This window comes from Cololabis saira, chromosome 11, assembly GCF_033807715.1.
Source record: "Cololabis saira isolate AMF1-May2022 chromosome 11, fColSai1.1, whole genome shotgun sequence".
Classification (NCBI taxonomy): domain Eukaryota; kingdom Metazoa; phylum Chordata; class Actinopteri; order Beloniformes; family Belonidae; genus Cololabis; species Cololabis saira.
Genome location: NC_084597.1, coordinates 47,546,409 through 47,571,374, shown reverse-complemented (window position 1 = coordinate 47,571,374; position 24,966 = coordinate 47,546,409). Strand labels below are relative to the sequence as shown.

Sequence of the window (24,966 nt, the reverse complement as noted above, 5' to 3'; positions counted from 1 at the left end):
ACGATACGGTTTGACGTACATGCACGAAAATCGGTACACACCTGTATCATGGGACAACTTAAAGAAAAGTCTCTTGCCGTCATGCCCGAAACCGAACAGGAAGTCGGCCATTTTGAATTAATCGTGTCACTTTGGCGCAATTTATGCCATTCCTTCGGCAGTTAATTCAGCCCGAACCGTAACGTGCACCCAGGTGTGTTATACATCAAAATGTGCGTCTCCATCCTGCGACCACACGCATTACTTTTTTCTTTCAAAAGCGTTACTGTGGCGACGCTAGACGCCAAAAAGCGCGCCCACCCTTCATCTGGTTGGTTCAGACAGAAAAAACTTTGCGCCTCAAGCCCCATAATACGGTTTGATGTACATGAACGAAAATCGGTACACACCTGTATCATGTTGCAACTAAAAGAAAAGTCTCTTGGCGCCATGGCCGCAACCGAACAGGAAGTCAGCCATTTTGAATTAATTGTGTAATTTTGGCGCAATTTATGCCATTCCTTCGGCAATTAATACGGCCCAAACCGTAACGTGCACCCAGGTGTGTTATACATCAAAATGTGCGTCTCCATCCTGCGACTACGCGCATTATTTTTCTCTTTCAAAAGTGTTACCGTGGCGACGCTAGACGCCAAAAGGCGCGCCCCCCTTCATCTGATTGGTCCATATTTGATAGTTCTCCAAAAGTCACCAAATTTTGCATGCAAGCCAGGCCTGGTGATAAATTTGATATTTCATGGCTTGCATTAATGGGCGTGGGCTAACGGCTCAACAGCGCCCCCTAGAATACTTTTCTCTGCCATAACTTTTGAATGGTTTGACATAGAAAGTCGTGGGTGGTGTCATGGGACTCTGTATGGAGTCCTTGACCTTCATTGGCCTGAATTAGCCCCGCCCCTTCTTCTGATTGGTTGTCCCTTTTTTCTGCTATAACTTTTGAAAGGTTTGACATAGGAAGTCGTGGGTGGTGTCATTTCTGATATGCTTATGGGGGGCGGTGGCCGTGAGTGCGAGGGCCCGTTCATTGCTGCTAGCAGCTTTAATTATGGGCATGCCAAGTAGTGGCATGACCATATTGCAATCGTCCAGAATGGCCCAAAAGGCAATGTTGCTAGCGTTTCGCTAACATGCTAAAGTCACAAAGGTCCCACTGCGCACCAGCGGGTGTAAAGCATGACCCCGCTCTGTTGTGGGAAAAAAAAATCCCCAAAAAATGAAACACGGCCGAGAAAACCTGAAAAATGAAGGCGTTAAATTAGTATCTAGAAAGGTTTCCCTTTTCTTATTATTTTTATTATTCTTATTATTCCGCACTTTTTTTCGTCCGTTAATACGGCCCGAACCGCAACGTGCACCCATGCATGGCATACATCGTTGGATGCGTCTCCATCGTGATTCGATGGGTATTACTTTTCTCAGTAATAGGGGTTACCGTGGCAACGCTAGTTGCCAAAAAGCAAAAAAAAAGGCGAAAATTCCCGCGCTTATTGCTCGGCCGAACTTTATCGTAGAGACATCGTTCAAACTTTGAAACACTCGGCCCGATAGTCTTTAAAGGACCATACAACTACATCATTCTAGTTATTACGGTTTTTGCGATATTTAACTTTCAATTTAAAAAAAAAATCTCTTTTATTTTGGACGTTCGTTGCTAGGCAACGGTTTATCGTACAGACATCATTACAACATTGACAAACCCGGGACGCTTTGTACTGCAACATATTTTAGTCTCGTCAAGCTAGCTATTACGGTTTTTGAGATATTCCACGTTGCTCATTTTGACGCTAACGGAGTTTCGGACGCTTGTTGCGCGGCAACGCGATATCGTAGAGACTTTGATTCAACGTTAAAATACTCAGCTTGATGTGGACTACAACATACTGAGGTCTCATTACGCTGTTGTTTACAGCTTTTGAGATATTGAAGCCAAATTGTCCCATTCTATCCTATGGGGCTTGTTACTATGGCAACAAAAACCAATGCATTTGTATGGGGGACCATGTGAATAAACAATCTGTTAATGCTGCCCGAACCGGAACGTGCACCCATGCATGGCATACATCGTTGGATGCGTCTCCATCGTGCCTCGATGAGCATTACTTTTCTCAGTCAAAAGTGTTACCGTGGCAACGCTAGACGCCAAAAAGCAAAAAAAAAGGCGAAAATTCAGACGCTTATTGCTCGGTCGAACTTTATCGTAGAGACATCGTTCAAACTTTCAAACACTCGGCCCGATTGGCACTAACGGACCCTACAAGCTCATTATGCCAATTATTAAAATTTTTGCGATATTGACCTTTCATTTTTCTTTTTTATTTCCATTTGACTTTGGACGCTTGTTGCTAGGCAACAGGTTATCGTAGAGACATCGTACAAATGTCCCCTGACTCGGCACACTGTGGACTTCAACATACTCAAATCTCATGAAGCTGGGATTTAAGGAAATTTTATGTCAAAATCCAGGCCAAATGGCCCCATTCATTCGGATGGGGTTTTGTACCACGGTGAAAAAAAAAACCTATCCGTTAACGTAGCCTGAACCGGAACATGCACCCATGCATGGCATACATCGTTACATGCGTCTCCATCCTGCGACGATGGGCATTACTTTTCTCATTCAAAGGCGTTACCGTGGCGACGCTAGACGCCAAAAAGCGCGCCCCATTAATAACTATGGGGAGCACAGGAATGAATGCAATACAACCGTAAACACCTCAAACTTACATAGAACCACCCCGAACACAAACACTACAGCCCTAAACCAAAGCGGCGAGAGGGGACGAATGGGCAGTAGGGCATGCCCATATCAAAATTTCCAGAAATTTTCTAGTTCTTCTTCTTCTTCTTATTGTTCTGACAAAAGGAAGGCCTTTTTGCCCCCCTAAACGTGCCCAAAAAGTCACCAAATTCTGCATGCAAGTCAGGCCTGGCGAAAAATTTGATATTTAAGGGTTTGCATTAATGGGCGTGGTAAAATGGCTCAACAGCGCCCCCTTGAAAACTTTGTGCCTCAAGCCCCACAATGCGGTTTGTCGTACATGCACGAAAATCGGTACACACCTGTATCATGGGACAACTTAAAGAAAAGTCTCTGGGCGTCATGTCGAGAAACCGAACAGGAAGTCGGCCATTTTGAATTAATCGTGTCACTTTGGCGCAATTTATGCCATTCCTTCGGCAGTTAATACGGCCCGAACCATAACGTGCCCCCAAGTGTGTTATACATCAAAATGTGCGTCTTCATCCTGCGACAACACGCATTACTTTTCTCTTTCAAAAGCGTTACCGTGGCGACGCTAGACGCCAAAAAGCGCGCCCACCCTTCATCTGGTTGGTTCAGACCGAAAAAACTTTGCGCCTCAAGCCCCAGAATACGGTGTGACGTACATGAACGAAAATCGGTACACACCTGTATCATGTCGCAACTTAAAGAAAAGTCTCTTGGCGCCATGGCCGAAACCGTACAGGAAGTGGCCATTTTGAACATTCTGAATTAATCACGTAATTTTGGAGCAATATATGCCATTCCTTCGAGATTTAATACGGCCCGAACCGTATCGTGAACCCAGATGTGTTATACATCAAAATGTGCGACTCCATCCTGCGACTACACGCATTACTTTTCTCTTTCAAAAGTGTTACCGTGGCGACACTAGACGCCAAAAAGCACGCCCCCCCTTCATCTGATTGGTCCATATTTGATAGTTCCCCAAAAGGCACCAAAATTGGCACGCAAGCCAGGCCTGGCGATAAATTTGATATTTCATGGTTTGCATTAATGGGCGTGGCAAAATGGCTCAACAGCGCCCCCCGGAAAACTTTGTGCCTCAAGCCCTACAATACGGTTTGACGTACATGCACGAAAATCGCTACACACCTGTATCATGGCACAACTTAAAGAAAAGTCTCTTGGAGCCATGGCCGAAACCGAACAGGAAGTCGGCCATTTTGAAATCTGATTGGTCCATATTTGATAGTTCTCCAAAAGTCACCAAATTTGGCATGCAAGACAGACTTGGCGATAAATTTGATATTTCATGGTTTGCATTAATGGGCGTGGCCTAACGGCTCAACAGCGCCCCCTAGAATACTTTTCTCTGCCATAACTTTTGAATGGTTTGACATAGGAAGTTGTGGGTGGTGTCATGGGACTCTGTATGGAGTCTTTGAGCTTCGTTGGCCTTAATTAGCCCCGCCCCTTCTTCTGATTGGTTGTCCCGATTTTCTGCTATAACTTTGGAATGGTTTGACATAGAGAGTCGTGTCTGGTGTCATCAGATTCTTTATGGAGTCCATGACCTTCATTGGCCGGAATTAGCCCCGCCCCTTCTTCTGATTGGTTGTCCCTTTTTTCTGTTATAACTTTTTAATGGTTTGACATAAGAAGTTGTGGGTGGTGTCATGGGACTCTGTATGGAGTCTTTGAGCTTCGTTGGCCTTAATTAGCCCCGCCCCTTCTTCTGATTGGTTGTCCCGATTTTCTGCTATAACTTTGGAATGGTTTGACATAGAGAGTCGTGTCTGGTGTCATCAGATTCTTTATGGAGTCCATGACCTTCATTGGCCGGAATTAGCCCCGCCCCTTCTTCTGATTGGTTGTCCCTTTTTTCTGTTATAACTTTTTAATGGTTTGACATAAGAAGTTGTGGGTGGTGTCATGGGACTCTGTATGGAGTCTTTGAGCTTCGTTGGCCTTAATTAGCCCCGCCCCTTCTTCTGATTGGTTGTCCCGATTTTCTGCTATAACTTTGGAATGGTTTGACATAGAGAGTCGTGGGTGGTGTCATCAGATTCTGTATGGAGTCCTTGACCTTCATTGGCCTGAATTAGCCCCGCCCCTTCTTCTGATTGGTTGTCCCTTTTTTCTGCTATAACTTTTGAATGGTTTGACATAGGAAGTCGTGGGTGGTGTCATTTCTGATATGCTTATGGGGGGCGGTGGCCGTGAGTGCGAGGGCCCGTTCATCGCTGCTTGCAGCTTTAATTTTATTATTATTATTCATTTCATTATATTCATTTATTTCATATTATTCATTCATTAGGGCCCGAGCACTGAAAGTGCGAGGACCCTATTGTATCTGTGATGTTTATTAGGGCCCGAGCACTGAAAGTGCGAGGACCCTATTGTATCTGTGATGTTTATTATTAGGGCCCGAGCACTGAAAGTGCGGGGACCCTATTGTATCTGTGATGTTTATTAGGGCCCGAGCACTGAAAGTGCGAGGACCCTATTGTATCTGTGATGTTTATTATTATTATTAGGGCCCGAGCACTGAAAGTGCGAGGACCCTATTGTATCTGTGATGTTTATTGTGGGCCCGAGCACCTTCAGTGCGAAGGCCCTATTGTATCTGTAGGATTTTTTTTTCTTTCTTCTGACGAAAGGAAGGCCTTTTTGCCCCCCTAAACGTGCCCAAAAAGTCACCAAATTTTGCATGCAAGTCGGGCCTGGCGAAAAATTTGATATTTAATGGTTTGCATTAATGGGCGTGGCAAAATGGCTCAACAGCGCCCCCTGGAAAACTTTGTGCCTCAAGCCCCACAATACGGTTTGACGTACATGCACGAAAATCGGTACACATCTGTATCATGGCACAACTTAAAGAAAAGTCTCTTGGAGTCATGCCCGAAACCGAACAGGATGTCGGCCATTTTGAATTAATCGTGTCATTTTGGCGAAATTCATGCCATTCCTTCGGCAGTTAATACGGCCCGAACCGTAACGTGCACCCAAGTGTGTTATACATCAAAATGTGCGTCTCCATCCTCCGACACCACGCATTACTTTTCTCTTTCAAAAGCGTTACCGTGGCAACGCTAGACGCCAAAAAGCGCGCCCACCCTTCATCTGATTGGTTCAGACAGAAAAAACTTTGTGCCTCAAGCCCCATAATACGGTTTGACGTACATGAACAAAAATCGGTACACACCTGTATCATGTCGCAACTTAAAGAAAAGTCTCTTGGCGCCATGGCCGAAACCGAACAGGAAGTCGGCCATTTTGAACATTCTGAATTAATCACGTAATTTTGGAGCAATATATGCCATTCCTTCGAGAATTAATACGGCCCGAACCGTAACGTGCACCCAGGTGTGTTATACATCAAAATGTGCGTCTCCATCCTGCGACTACACGCATTACTTTTCTCTTTCAAAAGTGTTACCGTGGTGACGCTAGACGCCAACAAGCGCACCCACCCTTCATCTGATTGGTCCATATTTGATAGTTCCCCAAAAGGCACCAAATTTGGCATGCAAGCCAGGCCTGGCGATAAATTTGATATTTCATGGTTTGGATTAATGGGCGTGGCCTAATGGCTCAACAGCGCCCCCCGGAATACTTTGTGCCTCAAGCCCCACAATACGGTTTGACGTACATGCACGAAAATCGCTACACACCTGTATCATGGCACAACTTAAAGAAAAGTCTCTTGGAGCCATGGCCGAAACCGAACAGGAAGTCGGCCATTTTGAATTGTGTAATTTTGGCGCAATTTATGCCATTCCTTCGGCAATTAATACGGCCTGAACCGTAACGTGCACCCAGGTGTGTTATACGTCAAAATGTGCGTCTCCATCCTGCGACTACGTGCATTACTTTTCTCTTTCAAAAGTGTTACCGTGGCGACGCTAGACGCCAAAAGGCGCGCCCCCCCCTTCATCTGATTGGTCCATATTTGATAGTCACCAAATTTTGCATGCAAGCCAGGCCTGGCGATACATTTGATATTTCATGGTTTGCATTAATGCGCGTGGCCTAACGGCTCAACAGCGCCCCCTAGAATATTATTCTCTGCCATAACTTTTGAATGGTTTGACATAAAGAGTCGTGGGTGGTGTCATGGGACTCGGTATTGAGTCCTTGACCATAATTGGTGAAAATTAGCCCCGCCCCTTCTTGTGATTGGTTGTCCCTATTTCCTGCTATAACTTTTGAATGTTTTGACATAGAGAGTAGTGAGTGGTGTCATCTGACTCTGTATTGAGTCCTTGAGCTTCATTGGCCTGAATTAGCCCCGCCCCTTCTTCTGATAGGTTGTCCGATTTTTCTGCTATAACTTTTGAATGGTTTGACATAGAGAGTCGTGGGTGGTGTCATCAGACTCTGTATGGACTCCTTGACCTTCATTGGCCTGAATTAGCCCCGCCCCTTCTTCTGATTGGTTGTCCCTTTTTTCTGCTATATCTTTTGAATGGTTTAACATAGGAAGTCATGAGTGGTGTCATTTCTGATATGCTTATGGGGGGCGGTGGCCGTGAGTGCGAGGGCCCGTTCATCGCTGCTTGCAGCTTTAATTATTATTATTATTCTCGCCGTAAATAAATTGCCTTTTTGGAGGCCTTAAAATGCTCGAAAACTTCCCAAATTTTGCACACGCTTCCAGAGTCGCGTAAAATTACGTATTTTATGGGCGACAGGCATGGGTCGACAAGGAATGGGCTCTATAGCGCCACCTATTTTATGTTTTTCGACGAGCCCCATAATATGGTTTGACTTACAGCAATGTCCTTTATGTGTCTATTATATCAGACAAAGCCCTACAAAAAAGTCTCTTGGACCCATGCTCTAAGTCAGGGGTTCTTAACCTTTCTGACCTTGGGGCCCAATTTTTTCAGTACAGAGTGGCCCGGGGCCTGTTAAATATTAACACTGTATAGCAGGGGTATTCAACTTTAAGAGGTCCATTTAGAGAAAATGTACTCAAGCGAAGGTCCAGAACATCACAATAAATATATATATATATATATATATATATATATATATATATATATATATATATATATATATATATATATATATATATATATATTCAAGTAACCTCATAGTTGTATCAACATCTGCATCTGACTGTTATATTAAAAAAGTACATACCGGTATTTGCCCATTAACATGTGTAACTTCAATTACACATATTTTTTTCTCTTAAAAATAAAATAGATTGTATTTTATTTTTCAAATGCTATCTTATTTTATTTCTTTACCAGCAGTTTGAATTTCCCCTTTTCTTTGTTAATTGTCTCAACACATTTTTATAATAAATGAATATAAACACATCTTAACAATTGAACAGTTTTGCAGTTTTTCTTTCTTCCCCTTATAATCTTATATGTCCCCACTTTCTGTCGTTCAGTGAGAGAACTGAGCTTTCTCCTGCCAGAACTTAAATCTGGGCTGGATGGTGTCAGGTTCTCATGAGAAGGTGCTCATTGATGAGCCTGGAACGATATTTAGTTTTATTTAGCTTCTCATCTCTGTAAGAGTCAAGCGAATTACTTACTAAGTAACTTACTAAGTTTTATTTACATTAATAAGTTGTCAGGACTGCGCGTGTCGGATTTCATCCGAGCCTGATCAGCTAAGACGGGCAGGGCCCGCAGCTCTCTGGCTGCGCTGCAGCTATGTCACTTTCCGATGCTTTTGCGAGCGCGAACAACAGTCCAGCCCACACATCTACATGTACAATCCTTCAGCAGTAACGACTGAGCCGCCCGAGCGGCACCGACCTCCCCGGCCGCGGGGACGCGTCGGGATGAATGAACACGCCGCGCTCGCTCGCTCTGGGCGCAGACCCAAGTAATCGATCCCTGATCCTGGCGGATCTAAACGTACTCTGTGCAAAATGAAGGATTTTCACTATAAATACACACCATTTCTCTTACTATTACACGTACAACTAGCTGAGGGTCTTCTTCTCCTCATTTGGTCGGGAGACTATGCAGTCCCGCGGCCCCCGCGGCCCACATGTACAAAACTGATTTTTTTTCGCGGCCCACTAGATGGCGCTCGCGGCCCAAGTGTGGGCCGCGGCCCTATGGTTAAGAATCACTGCTCTAAGTTACACAGGAGGTCCGGCATTTTGAACAGAAAATGTCATTTTTGATGAATTATGATCATTTCCAGGCCTCGTACTTTAACGAACTCCTCCTAGAGATTTTATCGGATTGGCTCACAACTTGATTTGTACAATCTAGACACATGGTCGACGCTAAATTGCGAAGCTTTTAAGTTTTTACCAGAGGGCTTGACCGTAGTGAATCGGCGAAGTTTGAGGTCATTTTTAAGCCTCGCCATCAAAAATCAATTGGCTGTAATTCAGCAATACATGATTTGATGTGGTTGAAAACGTATGTGCATGATTGTAGACTGAGCCTGAAGACATCTATGGTGGAATATTTAGGATCGGTTGTAGCGCCACCTGTTGGCACCAGGAATTGTCATGTCTTCTAGTATGCATCTGTGCTCCAAGCGAGATCAGTTTATTGATTTCAAAGTTGGTCAGATAATAGGTAAGACATTGACGATGACTGACAGAGAAAACTGTACATTTTTATCAAAGGGCGTTTATAGAGGTTGTCAAATTTCGGTGTCTCGCCATGAACATAAAAGTTGTTGTAACTTAAACATAATTGGTCCAAATTGACCCAAAATCAATACATGTAATCAGGCTTCCATTCTGAACAAGTGGATATGACAATCTTGGATGAACTCCATAGCGCCACCTTTTGGTCAGGTATACATTTTTCATCAAATTATGTGCTGTAATTGCTGTTTTGTTCATCCAATCTTAATGCAATCGACACATATTATTGTCAGTAGGTTCCTTATTGACCGTGTCGCGTATCGTGGTCATTACTTGAAAGGAATTGGCATTTTTATGTCACTCTGTATTTCTGGAAAAATATTAATTAAAAATCAGAGATTTTGTGTAAGGAAAATTAAATGGCAGTTTCAGATAGCTTACAACAGGACTAAAAAATCATACACTGGAAAATATTGTTTTTGGAGAACTTTGTCACTCTAAAAATTAAAAATATTAACTAATAACGTAAAAAGCTATTACTTTGCCATAAAATGTCCAATTAGCCATCAGACTTCGTAAATATATTGTTTACTGTAATGTGAAAATATCCTGTGAACTTCATAAAGCTAAGTATCATACGTGAATTTTAATTAATATTTATTTAAATCCATGGTTATAAAGCAGCTGTCTCAGCCGGCTCCAGCTCCTGCAGCAGAGCGAAGGGGAGGGGGGAGCGGGGGAGTGGGGCAGCGGGGGGAACGTTGTTGCGTGCGCAGCGTGATGACGTCACTCACACGTGCTCTTGCTGGGAGAAACCTGACACCTCCCCGGTGTTTTCACACGCGCAGCGCGGTGGAGAAGGACGAGATGCATTCAGGGCCTGGTCGGAATTCTAACATGAGCCTCACTCCGGGCAGTAGTGTGCATATATGTGAAAACTTAAAACAAAGGTATTTTAGTGTTTTTAAACCTACATTAATAGGGCAGCAACCTTAAAAAAGTCAGTTGGGGCGACCCTTATTTATCTCAATATTAATAGATTTCCTTAACAAAATTTATGTTTTAATAAGTATCAGTAATTAAATTAACTGTTCAAGAAAGATATACTCATGTGTCCTTTCATTTTTGAAAACCATTTTTAAATACATTTTATCTATAATGGAAGTGTCACCCTCATAAAGCCATCACATATATATATTTTTTTCTCTACAATTCATAAAACTGATTTAAAATGTGTACAAGTAGTATCCACTTATGCATACTATACCAATGATTGAATTTGGTACCAAATTGCCATGCGTTGGTTACCCCACATGACGGGTGGTCGCCCCAAATGATGAGAAACAGCAGACAGTTAAGATTTGAGACAAATTTAAAGACATTTTATTAAAGAATCAGCATAACTATGTCATTATATGTTCCTATGTTTTTCATAATAGGTCCCCTTTAAAGGAGCATGAGGCAGGATTGAGGCAGGATTTATGATAAAAATTCGTAAACGTTTTAAGTTTTCTAGTAATAATGTCAGATGAAGCGTTCCAAACCAAAACGAATGAGCCCTCTAGTGTATCTCTCCGTTGCCTTGAACAGGCTGTGTGCTGCAAAATGTGCTGCAATTCGGACTCCGAATTTCCCGCGCTGGGCGGCGGATGTGACGTCACATGAGGGATAACCTTCATTTATAGTTAGAAGGAGAACCATGAACATTTTTAAGATGTTTTGCAAGACGTGGACCCACATTTATAAAGAAATCATTGAATTTATTAGCAATTTGTGTATGCTCTGTTATCTTACGCGCCATCCTGAAATGTAGACTGGGCTGGAATAGATGATTTTTTTTCTTGTTGAGTAATTCTTTCAATATTTTCCATAGATCATTTATTTATTTCTAATAAGATGGTTGTATTTATTCCTATAATTTTTGTATGTAGCACAATTTAAAGGACTAGGACTTTGTAAATGCCTTTTATTAAGCTTGTTTTTCTTTAAAGCAGATTTCCTAAGTTCTATAGTAAACCATGGTTTGTTAAGGTTTTCAGAGCTTCCTTTATCTTTAGAAATAAGATAAAGGTTGTGTTTAGAATTGCACTGTGTGGCACGAAGCTTTCATCCAACCAGTGTGCTGTTAAACTTAAAAGTAAAAACGTTTTACTACTTCCTCTCGAAACACTGAGCCAGGCCTGGTGAAAAATGTGATATTTAATGGTTTGCATTAATGGGCGGGACCTAATGGCTCAACAGCGCCCCCTAGAAAACGTTGTGCCTCAAGCCCCACAATACGGTTTGACGTACATGCACCAAAATCGGTACACACCTGTATCATGTCACAACTTAAAGAAAAGTCTCTTGGCGCCATGGCCGAAACCGAACAGGAAGTCGGCCATTTTGAACATTTTGAATTAATCGTGTAATTTTGGCGCAATTTATGCCATTTCTTCGGTCATTAATACGGCCCGAACCGTAACGTGCACCCAGGTGTGTTATACATCAAAACGTGCGTCTCCATGCTCCGACACCACGCATTACTTTTCTCTTTCAAAAGTTTTACCGTGGCGACGCTAGACGGCAAAAAGCGCGCCCACCCTTCATCTGATTGGTTCAGACAGAAAAAACTTTGCGCCTCAAGCCCCATAATACGGTTTGACATACATGAACAAAAATCGGTACACACCTGTATCATGTCGCAACTTAAAGAAAGGCCAGGCCTGTCGATAAATTTGATATTTCATGGTTTGCATTAATGGGCGTGGCCTAACGGCTCAACAGCGCCCACTAGAATACTTTTCTCTGCCATAACGTTTGAAAGGTTTGACATAAAGAGTCGTGGGTGGTGTCATGGGACTAGGTATTGAGTCCTTGACCATAATTGGCGAAAATGAGCCCCGCCCCTTCTTCTGATTGGTTGTCCCTATTTCCTGCTATAACATTTGAATGTTTTGACATAGAGAGTCGTGGGTGGTGTCATGGGATTCTGTAATGAGTCCTTGAGCTTCTTTGACCTTAATTAGCCCCGCCCCTTCTTCTGATTGGTGGTCCCGATTTTCTTGTTGTTATGCGCGCGCACCTCCCGCGGGGGGGCTGGGGCATTGGAGCTGACGTTCGCGGCCGCCATCTTGGATAAGGCACAGGCATCCATAGACATATATACATAGACGCCGCATCCACTGTGGCCGGGCGTGCCTATCAGCCCCCGGGTCTGGCACTCAGAAGCCAAGCCGTTTTTTTCCAGTGGCCAGCCGCGGTACTGCAACAAAAAATCCCATGTGGCCCAGAAAGCTTTTTTCCCATAGACCGCAATAGTAAAAGAGAAGCCTCTAAAACTGTTCACAGGACACCTCCAGCTGTAATCACCGGCAATTACTAATCTTTGTATTCTATATTTTTAAGTCATGGACTTTATATCCGTCAAAAATGTTTTATAACGGCCAGAAAAGTCAAAGAAAAGTCTCTTTCTGGGCGTGACGTCACGGCTGACGTCACAGCCGTGTCATGATGGGAGCATGGGCATGATGGGAGGCCCCAGAGCATCATGGGAGGTGACTCAACTGCGCATGCTCTATGGGCCGCATAATGCGGAAGTAAACCCGGAAGTCAGAGATTTTTTCGGCGTATGCGCTGGCTGAGCAAAATGCATTGAAATGAATGGGCGGCCATTTTCAATTTCCCATCCAGTTTTATAATAGATCCATGGTGCCTATAGGTCCGCCATCTTGATCTAGATAGATAGATAGATAGATAGATAGATAGATAGATAGATAGATAGATAGATAGATAGATAGATAGATAGATAGATAGATAGATAGATAGATAGATAGATAGATAGATAGATAGATAGATAGATAGATAGATATATAGATAGATAGATAGATAGATAGATAGATAGAGATGTATATATATATATATAGACTTATATATATATGATAGTATACATTATATTTATTATAATCATCTAATGATGATAGTGATATAACAATAATAGAATGTAATAGCAATAGTAACAATAATAATTCAATGTTAATATAATGTTACTATATAATATAATATATAATATATATGTATATATAATATATGTTAATATAATATAATATTAATAATAATAGTAATGGCAATAGAAACAATTATATAGTAAATACTTGTATAGTAAATAAAGACCTGAACATTGAACGTTTTCTGGGTTCTTTTCTTTCTTTTCTTTTTGTTTTATCTATGTCTGTCTGTAATGTGTGACGTTTGACAAACAAATCATGTGAAATTAGCTTCACGACATAATTTATGATCACTTTTGTGTGTGTAGAAACGCCACTCCTCCATAGATGTAATGCATTGCCGCGGCGAGTGGTCTGTACCAAGATGGCGGACCTATAGGCACGTCACTTCAGTGGGCGGCAGCATTCGATGCGGCGTCTGTGTATATATGTCTATGCAGGCATCGATGCACCCGCCATGTTGGACAGGCTCTTATGCAATCACAATCATCCATAATTACCCGAATTTTTAACCGATTTTCACACGGTTTGGTTTGTTACAAACGGCAGAGATTTAGTTATGATACAGGACGCTGTCACACGTTAAAAATACGTACATTTATGCTGAAAGCCTTTTATTATGCTCTTTTACAAAGACATATGGTTTTTGTATAAATTGTATAAGGAAATAAGTCTGATTGTTCATTTTAATTTATTTTAAGAGGAGAGGGGTGTGTTGTTGTATTTATTTATATATATTTATTTATTTATTTATTTGAGAGTGAGAGTGACCTCATGCAAATATCTGAGATTAATTCCAATATCTGCTCAACAAACCACTTGCTCAGAAGTTGTTGTCTGTGTTTTGAAATATGTCCACACTGCTGACATCCCACTTGCATTGGTTGTCGCTGTCTTGCCTGTCTCACTCACTGGTATCACTCTCTTCTCATCACCATGCTAAGCTTAGTTGACAGACAGACATTGCGCGCACCTTCTTTTTTTTTGTTTGAGTCATTTTTCTTTCTTTTCTATTATTATCATAGCCTGTAATTCCTGTATATAATCGAATTGAATCAATTTATTTTAGAATTAGCTGTGATGTACAATAATAGTCATTAAAACTGATAATATTCCTATTTGTTTTAATTTTATTAGCATTGTTTTGGTTGTTTTCCTTAATAAAGAGTTTAAATATTTGCATACAACTGATTTGATAAATTGTTCCTTATTGACAAATACGCACATTTATACAGAGGTTATTTTTTCTTTTCAATTCGTTTTTATTTGTATAGCGTCTAATACAACAGATGTTGTCTCTAGAGATCGTCAACAGCACACAGCAGATATCCACACAGCAGGCATGTGGAAATGTGGAAGCAGCTCCAGGATGACAAAAGAGGGGTGGGGGATTGCAGGCAGGTGGAAGCAGCAATATGATGACTGGGGGGTTGGCCTGCAGGCCAGAACGCAGCTCCCCAAGCTCTGGCTTGCAAACATGTACAAAAGAGAAAAAAAAAGGGACAGACCAGCACAACATATGACAAGAACAATGCAGAACAATGATGGTTATGAAATATTTATAATTAATAACTGATAAAGGAAAGACAAGGAGGGGTGTGTGGAATGTTCAGTGGATAATGATGGTGTCTTGCTGTAGTATATGTCTATAGCTGCATATGTACAATGAAGGTATGTGTAAGACCAACTATGATAGTTTTTTCATAGCTGCAGCAAGCGCACTGCCTTGTATTGTTGTAAAGATTCATACTTCTGATGATATTTAATTGAGAGATAGATATGAGAAATTAAACAACTTTATATATGGAGTACATACAAGTCTGTCTTTCACTGCATCTGTGCTACAAGCGAGAAGAAATCAATACATTTAATACTTCATGCTTTGCATTAATGGGCGTGGCCTAATGGCTCAACAGCGCCGCCTAGAATACTTTTCTCTGCCATAACTTTTGAATGGTTTGACATAAAGAGTCGTGGGTGGTGTCATCAGATTCGGTATTGAGTCCTTGACCATAGTTGGTGAAAATCAGCCCCGCCCCTTCTTCTGATTGGTTGTCCCTATTTTCTGCTATAACTTTTGAATGGTTTGACATAGAGTCGTGTGTGGTGTCACCTCAATCGGTATTGAGTCCTTGAGCTTCATTGGCCTGAATTAGCCCCGCCCCTTCCTCTGATTGGTTGTCCCTATTTTCTACTATAACTTTTGAATCGTTTGACATAGAGAGTCGTGGGTGGTGTCATCAGACTCAATTTTGAGTCCTTGACCATAATTACGGCAAATTAGCCCCGCCCCTTCTTCTAATTGGTTGTCCCTATTTTCTGCCACAACTTTTGGATGGTTTGACAAAGAGAGTCGTGGCTGGTCTCATTTCTCATATGCTTATGGGGGACGATGGCCGTGAGTGCGAGGGCCCGTTCATCGCTGCTTGCAGCTTTAATTATTATTATTATTATTCTTGCCGTAAATAAATTGCCTTTTTGGAGGCCTTAAAATGCTCGAAAACTCACCAAATTTTGCAGACGCTTTCAGAGTCGCGAAAAATTACGTATTTTATGGTCGACAGGCATGGGTCCAAAGGTATATATATATGTGCATTATTACTATATTTAATATATATACATATATATACGCATACATATGCGTACACATACATAAATATACACATACAAACCCAGTGATTTTTTTTTTTTTTTCAATTATCAATGTTAACAAACACATTTAAGACAAATTCCTCAGATCTACGGATCAGGAAAGAAACTGTCAAATAGAAAATAATACTAGCAATAATGATGATGCTAAAGAGGATAAAACAAATTAATACAAAAAAAAACAAAAAAACGTTATGTAGAGTCACTTCTTTCCTTATATGACAACCATTTTCCCCAGTTCGTTACAAAGAGATCTTCTTTCATTTTCAACTTATATGTGAGATGTTCCATCACCAGTATTTCATCTATAATTGACATCCATTGTTGGCTACTGGGGGATCAGACTTGAGCCAGTTTTTGGTAATTCTTCCAAGCCACTAGGAGAATCCTGACCAGATATCTGTCTCCAACATATACCCATCCATCCACATGTCCAAGGTACAGAATAAGAAAGGATTTGGGAATCACATATCCCAGTACATTACAGAGAACTGAGTGAACATTCCCCCAGAAGGGCTGTACATTCATACATTTCCAAAATATGTGTGTGTGATCTGGATCCATGTGGTTACACAATCTCCGACATGGTTGGTGACTATTTATCTGTTTAGCTCTGATTTTAAGTGTGATCAAATATCGATTCAAGTTCTTCCAATTAAATTCTCTCCATCTCAGAGACTGTGTAGTAATTTGGTGTGTTTTGAAGTTCAACAAACTTTTAGTCAGGATTCGAACTCTGACCCTGCTGCTGGTGTCAAATCAGGAGATTAGAGTGTGGTCCAGTAAACCAGTTACCATCACCAGTGGAGCTCTGACCAGGATTCACCATAGCAACCTCATAGCAACATCATATCAACCTCATAGCAACCTCATATCAACCTCATAGCACCCTCATAGCAACGTAAGCGACCCTCACATTTCACTTCATTAGATTTCGAGCGGAGCTGCAGCAGTGAAGGGGGGGAGGTGCAAAGCAAGTGAAATGTGTCATTTAAGTATATATTTGTTTATTATTATTATTATTATTATTATTATTATTATTATTATTATTATGTTTATATATATGTATGTATATATGTCACTGTACATTTAGTGGTTGTGTGTGTGTGTGTGTGTGTGTGTGTGTGTGTGTGTGTGTGTGTGTGTGTGTGTGTGTGTGTGTGTGTGTGTGTGTGTGTGTGTGTGTGTGTGTGTGTGTGTTCTGGTACCACCTGCTCACATTTTGGATCTCCTGTGTTGTTAAATGACTGTCCGGGACCTGCTGCACCTCATGCATCGGTTGCACCCTGTGTGTGACTTGAGATACCTACATCTTCGTTCCAGAGCACAACAAAGTTAATATTGTCACCACACAGAATCATTAAGTAAATTATTATTTTGTGCCGCAGGTCCTTCTGTGAGTGAGTTCAGCGTTGATGTGGATTTGACTCATTTTTGTGTAAACAAAAGTGTCTCCGAGACTGTGCTCATGAAAAAGCTTCAGAGCCTCGGAGAGAAAGTCCAGGAAGTGTTTTTTTGTGCGGTTATCCCATCTATCTGAGAGGTGGAACCTCGGCTCCGTCGGTGGGATAACAACTCGCGCCCACAGCTATGTGCAGCTGAGGATTTACGCTCACAGATCTGTTTATTTTTCTTCTCCTGTCTGACCTCTTTGTAATGTAAAAAATATACTTAAATGTTGGAAACGAGTGCTCGGGTCCAACAAGAACAGGGTCCCACGCTGTGGCCGTTTAAACGGTGGTTGCTGAGAACATCCCAAGTATTTAAAGTATTAAACACGTCTGGATCTCCCAGGATGGGGTTTCATTTCCCAGTTTCCTCTTGTTGTTGTTGGTCTTCTTCTTCTTCTTCTTTTTCTAATAACAATAATTATAATTATTATAATAATAATAATAATAATAATAATAATTATTATTATTATTATTATTATTATTATTATTATTATTATTATTATTATTATTATTATTATTATTATTACTACATTAAGGTGGGAAGCAGCAAAAACATCACTGAAATGTAAAAGCTGCTGTTTTGTGTCGTTTTCTTTCCAGTTGTTTAAAGAATCCAACAGTTGAAGGCAGATTATCCCGTTGCTGGAACCAAATCCACCATAACTGCCGACGGTTTTGTGACACTCGGCTTCTTTACTGGCAGGAACGACGTGAAGTCGGTTTCCCGCTCTTCGGGTGAAGGCTCACGGGCCGGATCAGATCTTATATTATATATTAGTTCCTGACACACAATTTTCCTGAGTGTGAATGAGTTCTTGTGTTGTTTGGACAGAAAGGAATAATCCAAGAAAATCAGGGTTACATTACCTGAAAGCTTTGAGCTCTCACCTGAGCCGCACGCTGTCGTTTTCTTCACATGCGTCGTTTTCGTCCAGTTGAAGAGTTCAGTCACGTTTTCTGCTATTTATCAACACAACAGCTCAACAAGACGTGTCACATGAACACATATGAGATGTAATGTCTAAAACTTAGACTGTTTTCTGGTAAAATAGCACTATATCTGGTACATTACTGTCTTTATTTCAACACTCGCTCGTTTTCTCTTCCATAACTTTCACTGTCACCAATCACCGATACCTTTTCTGTCCGTTAGCCTCCGTTAGCATCTTAGCATGGCCTCTCCGTCTCCCACCGTTTCACCTCTTTGCTGCTCAGTGTGTGAAATGTTTAGCTATTCCTCTGCCTCCTTTAGTGAAGACGGTAAGTGCTTAAAATGTAGTTTATTTACAGGGCTGGAGGCGAGGCTCAGTCAGTTAGAGGTCCGGTTCTGCCAATTTGACCATAGTCCGATAGCCTCCTCAGCTAACCAGGCTAAGCTAGCGGCGGACCGGCCCATAGCAGCTGAGGGTAGCTGCTCCCCTGCAGCTCCCGAGCAGCCGGCCAGTGAGTGGGTGACGGTTCGGAGGAAGCGTAGTCCTAAAGGGCGCACGGAACACCACCACCCGCTTCATGTGTCTAACAGATTTTCCCCACTCAGCGACACACCCGTTGAGAAGCCGACCCTGGTGATTGGCGACTCCATAGTCCGGCATGTGAGGCCGACTCCAGCGACCATAGTTAGGTGCATCCCGGGGGCCAGAGCGGGCGACATAGAAGCACATTTGAAGCTACTGGCAAAGGGTAATCGTAAATATGGTAAAGTTATCATCCATGTCGGAGCTAATGACTCCCGTCTTCGCCAGTCGGAAGTGACCAAAATGAATATTGTCTCGGTGTGTAACTACGCCAAAAGTATGTCGGACTCCGTAGGTTTCTCTGGCCCCCTCCCCAATCTGACCAGCGATGACATGTTTAGTCACATGCTCTTGCTCCGTCGCTGGTTGTATCGGTGGTGTTCAGAAAACGACGTGGCCTTTATTGACAATTGGGAAACGTTCTGGGGAAAGCCCGGTCTGATTAGAAGAGACGGCATTCATCCCACCCGGGCTGGTGCTGCTCTTGTCTCTAGTAATTTGGCCTGTTTCATTAGACCCTCTCCCTGACATCGCAGGGTCCAGGCCAGGATGCAGAGCTGTAGTTTAACACACTTCTCTGCTGCTTCTCGAGGACCAACGCCTGCCAACAAAACTGTAGGATTACATGATGTAACTGGTAACTCTAACCAGGTGCCTAGCAAAATAGAAGTGGTTGCAGTTCCCCGCCCTCCACAAGTTCACCAGGTGCGGCGTTATAGAGGCGTTGACCAAAATAATCTTGTAAAAATTAAAACCAATGCACATTTGGTACCAATAAGAGACTGAAAAATTAGATGCGGACTATTAAATATACGATCGTTAAGCTCCAAGTCTCTGTTAGTAAATGATATAATTACAGAGAGTAGGAGTGATGTTTTCTGCTTAACAGAAACATGGTTACAGGAGGAAGAGTATGTTAGTTTGAACGAATCAACTCCGCCCGGCTACTTTAATCATCACATTCCTAGAAACACGGGCCGAGGCGGAGGAGTCGCAGCAATTTATAACTCCAGTCTCCAAATAAAAATTGAATCTAAGTCCAAATACATTTGAAAACCTCACGCTTAGTCTGAAATTTCCGAGCTGGAAATCAGAGAAGCCAGTTGTGTTAGTGGTAGTGTATCGGCCCCCTGCTGGCGCTTATCTAGAGTTTTTATCTGAATTTTCAGATTTCCTTTCTGGATCAGTACAGATAAATTCATCATAGTGGGTGATTTTAATATTCATATGGATGTTGAAAGCGATAATCTTAAATTAGCTTTCAATTCTCTTCTAGAGTCAATGGGTATCTCACAAAAAGTGGACGGGCCGACGCATTGTTTTGACCATACTCTCGATCTCGTTCTCACCTACGGTGTTGAAACTCCCTTTTATCCGACCATTATTTAATAACGTTTGAATTTAATGTTGTTGATGTTGAAGTGCAGGGCAGGAGGTATTATTTTAGCAGATGTTTGTCTGATGAAGCTATTGCTAAATTTAAGGAGGCCATTGCTCATCTTGCGACAGTGGAAAATATTGAAGCCTCTACTGAAGTAATAGAGGCCAGTGACCTGGGTTCTACCTCTGATGTTGATGTTGATTTTCTTGTTAGTAACACTGCTGATCTGTTGCACTCAGCTTTAGATGAAGTTGCTCCTTTGAAAAGGAGGGTTTCTAGCCACAGGAGCTTAACTCCTTGGTACAATTCAGATATTCGCATGTTGAAACAAAACATGCGTAAAATGGAAAGGAAGTGGCACTCTTGTAAGTCTGTAGACTTCTATCGTGAATGGAAAGATATTCTAATAGTATATAAAAAAGCCATTCGCAAAGCCAGAACAGCTTATTATTCAACGTTGATAGAGGATAACAAAAGTAACCCACGTTTTCTGTTCAGCACTGTAGCCAGGCTGACAAAGAGTCACAACTCTGTTGAGCCGTGCATTCCTGCAGCTCTCAGTAGTGAAGACTTTATGAGCTTCTTTAACAGTAAAATCACGAGAATTAGAGAAGAAATCAACCAGCCGGTTGTGGGCGTTTCTTCAGTCTTCGACTTCCCTAGGCTCTGACTTGACTCTAGACTGTTTTGATCCTATAGACCTCCCTGAGCTGACCTCACTCGTTAATAGAGCTAAGTCAACCACATGTATGTTAGACCCCATCCCGACTCGACTATTCAAAAATGTTTTTTCTCTTATTGGTGCGACAATACTAGACCAAATTAACCTATCCCTAAGCTTAGGATATGTACCACAGGTTTTCAAAGTGGCAGTAATCAAACCTTTACTTAAAAAACCTTCTCTTGACCCAGACACCTTAGCTAATTATAGGCCAATTTCCAACCTTCCATTTGTATCTAAAATTCTGGGAAAGGCAGTTTCAAGCCAGTTATGTGACTATTTGTATAGAAATGATCTGTTTGAAGTCTTTCAGTCAGGGTTCAGAATGCATCATAGCACAGAGACAGCACTGGTTCGAGTCACGAGTGACCTCCTTATGGCCTCAGATAAGGGATTAGTGTCCATATTGGTTCTACTGGACCTCAGTGCTGCACAGGTTAGAGCATGTTGTTGGGATTAAAGGGACAGCTCTACGTTGGTTTAAATCATATCTATCTGACAGGTTCCAGTTTGTTCATGTACATGAGGTTTCTTCAGAACAGTCAAGGGTCTGTTATGGTGTTCCGCAGGGTTCAGTGCTAGGGCCAATCTTGTTCAGTTTATACATGCAGCCGTTGGGAAGTATAATCCAGAATCACGGCATACACTTTCATTGCTATGCTGATGATACGCAGCTCTATTTGTCTATGAAGCCGGATGAGACAGAACCGTTGGTTAAACTTCAGGCATGTCTTAGGGACATCAAGGAATGGATGTCCAGAAATTTCTTGCTTCTAAATTCATCCCGCTGTTGCTTCCACCTGCCTGCTGTGTGCTGCTGACGTCCCTGACTCCCCCGGTCTGGCCTTCGGCAGGAGGGTCCCCCCTTATGAGCCTGGTCCTGCTCAAGGTTTCTTCCCTCCTAAAGGGAAGTTTTTCCTTGCCACTGTTTGGCTTAAGGCTTTTCTCCCACTATGGGAGTTTTTACCTGCCATTGTTTATATAATAATTGCTCGGGGGTTTATGTTTATGTTTATGTTCATGTTCTGGATCTCTGGAAAGCGTCTAGAGATAACATCTGTTGTATTAGACGCTATATAAATAAAATTGAAAATTGAATTAATCCTGACTTCTGAATACGTCGTACACCGGTTGGCAACATTAAATACAACATGTGCTCCTAATTTCGATCCAAGAAAGGTTTCTCACCACACAGTGACTGGGAAGGAGCCGCCGGGAGCACATCTGCCCGTGGAGGAGTCCAGCAGATGGGGGGGGACATTAGTATGACCATCATTATTATTGGACATCATTTTATGTGTTTAATGTAATATAATATCGTCCAGAAACCTTGGGGTAAACCTATAATCTTTTGAATCCAGCCTCTTTGTGGTATGAACTGATGGCAGCTCGGTCATGGCGCCGCTCTGCAGTGATGAGTTCCAGACGGTTGTTCTTATAAGAACCTTTGGACCAACCCGACCCGCTTTTACCCCAAAACACAGTGCGGTTCAAGTCGAGGTGAAGAACCTCCTGTCAGTGCTCTTGGGAGGCCGTTCAGGGTAGGAATGGGCGATATTTTACCGTTCACGATATACCGTCAAAAAAATTCCTTACGATAAGAATTTGTCATCTCGCGGTAAAAATGATAAATTCCCATTGATGACGTTTTTGTGTAAAACTGATTTATGGTTCTGCATTAAATCCACGCACAACGTACGGGAAGGAAGGAAGGAAGGAAGGAAGGAAGGAAGGAAGGAAGGAAGGAAGGAAGGAAGGAAGGAAATGAGCCAGAAAGAAAGAAAGAAAGAAAGGAAGAAAGAAAGAAAGAAAGAAAGAAAGTAAGATGAGCCTGAAAGTAAGATGAGCCTGAAAGAAAGAAAGAAAGAAAGAAAGAAAGAAAGAAAGAAAGAAAGAAAGAAAGAAAGAAAGAAAGAAAGAAAGAAAGAAAGAAAGAAAGAAAGAAAGAAAGAAAGAAAGAAAGAAAGAAAGAAAGAAAGAAAGAAAGAAAGAAAGAAAGAACGAACGAACGAACGAACGAACGAACGAACGAACGAACGAACGAACGAACGAACGAACGAACGAACGAACGAACGAACGAACGAACGAACGAACGAACGAACGAACGAACGAACGAACGAACGAACGAACGAACGAACGAACGAACGAACGAACGAACGAACGAACGAACGAACGAACGAACGAACGAACGAACGAACGAACGAACGAACGAACGAACGAACGAACGAACGAACGAACGAACGAACGAACGAACGAACGAAAGATATGAGCCTGAAAGAAAGAAAGATATTAGCCTGAAAGAAAGAAAGAAAGAAAGAAAGAAAGAAAGAAAGAAAGAAAGAAAGAAAGAAAGAAAGAAAGAAAGAAAGAAAGAAAGAAAGAAAGAAAGAAAGAACGATAAATTCCCATTGATGACGTTTAGTATCATTTAGTATCTTTTAGAGCAGTGTTTTGGGGGCTCCAAAGACTGAATGTGGTGATAGATTTATAGTTAAAAAGGTGGAGTTGAATTGGTATCTTTTTTATCGTCATTTTTATCGTTATCGGGATAAATGCCAGAAATTATCGTGATACATTTTTTAGTCCATACCGCCCAGCCCTAGTTCAGGTTTCCTCTCGGTTGGTTTATTACGCTCAGTTTGTCGTCCGTCACCACGCTTAACCCTCTGTCTTGTATTATAATCCGCTGCAGCTCTGGGATCCCACTCCGCTACTTCACGACAGCGAGGCGACGCTTCCCCAAAAGTAAGCAAACGTTACTTCCAGTTAATTTAAAGTTGCTTTAAAAGGAGCATATATGTATGAGAGAAATCTGTTTCGAAGCATGAATTAGATCTCTGAGGAAACTAATCAATCGCTAGCTGACAGCATGGCATCTGTGATGTCAGAGAAATGGAGGCGGGCCAGAGCCTCATCTTCATCTCCGCCCAGTGTCATATCCCGCTGAGCTCAGGTAGCTCAGACGAGGGCCAAAGCTGTAGCACTCATTTAAAGGGGACCTATTCTGAAAACCAGGTGTTCTCTGTCTTTAACATATATAAAGTGGTCTCCCCTCAGCCTGCCAACTCAGAGAAGGAGGAAAGCAACCAAATTCTGCAGTGTCTGTACAGCCGCCCGGATGATCCTCCAGTGTGATGTGGATCTACAAGCCAATAAGATTCTGCACATTTTCGTTACAGAACCAAAATGCAAACCATGGCCACAACTATAAAACCGTGTAACTGCATGAGCGTCCGACTATCGTAGCACTGCGTGACATCGTACTCTCTTGGCCCTTTTGCACTAGTCTCGCTTCTCCTCGGTTCTACCCGCCACGGCCCCGTTTTGCGCTTTTGCATTCGGGCTGAGACGGGTAGAGCCGCTCCAAGCCGATACTATTTCTGTAACCATTCTGGCGAGGTTCTATCTCAGGGCTGAGCAGGGACTATTTCCGACATCACCCCCCTCCGCGCCAGTGATTGGTCGGGGGGCGGGGCCGTCACCACCCTCCACGCCTCTGATTGGTCGGGGGGCGGGGCCGTCAGACGTTTGAATCAGGAAGCGGGAGTCAGCGCGAGAGCGACCCGCGGCTCGCGGCGAAACGTCTGTTTGGTGATCCAACTCTGAGGTGCAGATGTTCATAAACCTGGTGGCTGAGGAGAGAATTAAAAAAGGGATGTAGACGGGCTGTTTTACTCTCAGCCGCTCGCGGCTCCAGCTGATTTCTGATCAGAGCCGACATGAACAAAGCGGTTGCGCAATCGAGTACGTCACAGCAGCTTCACCCCAACCTGCCCACTTCTTACCTGGCTGTGGAAAAACACACGGGTGGAGCCGCGTCGAGCCGAGCCGGGCTGAGGCGAGACTAATGGAAAAGTGGCAACTTTATTGAGGTTTTTGTAGTGAAATGAGGAGGAATCATAGAGATAACTTCTCATTTCAACTAATTGGATCAGCCGTTCCTCATCATGACTGTTTCCTAC

At 42.4% G+C, this 24,966-nt stretch overlaps 1 protein-coding gene across 2 annotated transcripts in view; it reads left to right on the top strand.

Moving 5' to 3' along the window:
- nek6 (NIMA-related kinase 6) overlaps nucleotides 1-24,966 on the top strand; it is an 88,573-nt gene that overhangs the window by 23,087 nt on the left and 40,520 nt on the right. The window contains exon 2 of one of the 2 annotated variants that reach the window (XM_061734628.1): nucleotides 23,697-23,749. The exons of the other annotated variant lie outside the window; for it this stretch is intronic. The gene's annotated coding sequence lies outside the window, so the exon portion shown is untranslated. The remainder of the gene's footprint in view (nucleotides 1-23,696; nucleotides 23,750-24,966) is intronic. 2 annotated transcript variants of the gene reach the window in all.